Genomic DNA, 2,623 nt, shown 5'->3' on the forward strand with positions numbered 1-2,623 from the left:
CCTTACCCAGACCCTCGTGAAGGCTATAACCGAGATAAAGCAAAGAGAGAGAGATGGGGTGGTCCTCTGATGAGCCCCTTCCCCAAGAGAAGGTTTACAGAAGAAAAATGGCTTTTAAATTTTTGTTTGTTTGTTTGTATGGCGCAAGCCTCCTTGAATTTTTAAGTGCTCCGCAGGGGCTAGTTAATTTAAATTCTCACCTAACTTGTTTTAGCTTCGGCTTGAGTACCCCAGGGGCAAGATAACAAAACAGATTAGGGAAGTTTATTTAGAAGTTGACTTTAAGGCTTATATAAAGATTCCTTAGAACTTTGGGGATTTTTGTTTCTAGGGGTAAGATAGAAAAGGAAAGTGGGGTGAAATGCTGATTTCTAAGGGAACATGCCTGGGATATAAATCTCAGGTGATTCCACTCAGGCCACAGCGCAAGCCTGCCCGCAAGTTTAAGAGATCGGCAACCGCTCTAAGAGCATTTAACTGGTCATTGCGTTAGCGGGTTTTTGTATTAGAAAGATGTATAGATGGGGGTCTTGTCTACACCCGTGCGGGCAGTCGGGGTCCATTAAGAGGACTAAGAGCCTTCAGCTAACATCAGGGGGTAGCCCTGGCCAGAAAGCCTCAGTTTCTCCTTTGTCTTTAACGGTCCCACGTGAAGACTCAGACCGAAAATAAAAGGCGATAAAAGAGGAGAGACTGCCAATCCCCAAGGGTGGGGCGGCTTAGAGGCAAAGCTGCCTTTATCCTCCTGATGGGAGGTGATAGGAAAAAGAGATTGCCGATCCACAAAGGTGGGGATGGCTTAAAGGCAAAGCTGCCTTTATCCTCCTGATGGGAGGTGATAGGAGAAAGAGATTGCCGATGCCTTCCTGATGGGAGGCATACTCACGAACTCTGTGCGTTCCAGGAGCCGCACGTTCGGGTGCCATCTGCGGGGGTCTCTCCCTCTCTTCACGGGTCGTTGGCCACTGGCCCACAAGGGCAGGGAGAGCAGAAGTGGTGAACGGGGTCAGGACGGCCAGTGAGTGCTGATGGAAGACAGCCCTTCTGGGGAGACTGGTCACAGGCACAGTGAAACAGCAGTGATACAGCTCCAGACAGTGAAACAGCTCCGTTTATCAGTGGGAGAACTAGAGAATTTATAGTGTGGAGGCAGTAGCAAAAACCTCACTTGATAGGTTCCCATAGTATGCTTTATTTACATGTAGTAGTGGGCTCCTATCTTCCAGACTATCAGGCAATGCCTGATTATCATATAGAAAAAACCTGGGGGTGGTTTTTACTCCAGGTAACTATGCCAAAGGTCATGTTTTTAGATAAGTTCAGGCATCCGTGCTTGGTGGCACTTTCCAGCTGAGCCAGGAAGAGAGCAGGAGGCCCCCTGCTGAAAAGGGGAGTCCTTCCATTTGGCGCCGAACCCCTCAGGGCTATCTGGACATGGAAAACTACAACCCTAACAGCAGGGTTCCCCGACAAGACCAGATCACTACATTCCTATGCAAGGGGGGCAAGGCAGTGTGCTGGTCATGGAACTTATAGCTAACCTATTCAAGGACCTTTCCAGTTCATTAATCTATTTTCTTATTTATAAAAGTCTTAAATGTTTTGCCTCCTAAGACTTTCAACCTTTGGTTGGGAGTGGGGCTGGTTTTGTAGGCCCTAGGTTCTGCGCTTATGTATATGTCAATAGGTGATAAAACCAGTTGGTTAATGGTTTATACTTGAGACTGATTTTCTTCCCTTCCTGCCATAGCTGGAGCTTTGGGAACAGTCTATCTTTACAGATTTGCAATTAGAAATAACCAAAGCTTGAAGTTGGCCAAATATTTTCATAATTCATTTTTGCTGATTTTTTTTTTGTAAAACTTTCCCAAGATACTTTCAGATTAAAAAAATAAAGTTGATGTTGTAATAAAAAAAAGTTTCCTAAGGAAAGAAACATCTTTTCTCCAGGTTTTGATTATGGCCATGAATAGAAGTCACATTGGTTGAATCCTAGATTATTGTTTAATATTTATCAAGCAACAATGAATTCTGCTCATGTGAAAATCTTATTCTTTCAGCTCTGTGTTTGTTTCTGGTACTTCACATTCTGCATCTTCTTCTAAACACAGGAGACTTATTCACACTAATATCTCAATTGGAAGGAAGGCTATCCTGGATTCAAGACAAAAGTGGGATAAGGATTTCCCATTTTGTTCAATGTCTAAAACTAGTAAGCCATTGCTTTGCTATTATGTAATGAATGCTTTTTAAAATTTTTAATAACTACATGATTAGAAGAAGCATTTGATTACAGCATTAACATATTCAGTAACACACTCCAGAGCAAGAGTACATCTCTTTCACAAGTGGCTGTAAGTTTCTAGGTTCACAGTTGAATTAATACAGTTATACAATATTGAACTCAGTATAAGCCCTGTAAGACATAAAATTGAATGAGTTTTTAAACTTTAAAAGAGATTTCCATTTTATTTTAGAATATATTGTTCCTTGCAGACTCATTGTTTTTGCTAACACTGAGGAGATGTTGGCGCATGCATCTCTAATTTGTATGTATCTGATTATTACTAGTCATAATCGGTTGCACTTGGATCCTTGGTGCCTGTGTATGTCTATAAAGTCA

The sequence above is a fragment of the Nannospalax galili genome, unplaced genomic scaffold (assembly GCF_000622305.1).
Source record: "Nannospalax galili isolate Female #2095 unplaced genomic scaffold, S.galili_v1.0 scaffold846, whole genome shotgun sequence".
Lineage (NCBI taxonomy): Eukaryota > Metazoa > Chordata > Mammalia > Rodentia > Spalacidae > Nannospalax > Nannospalax galili.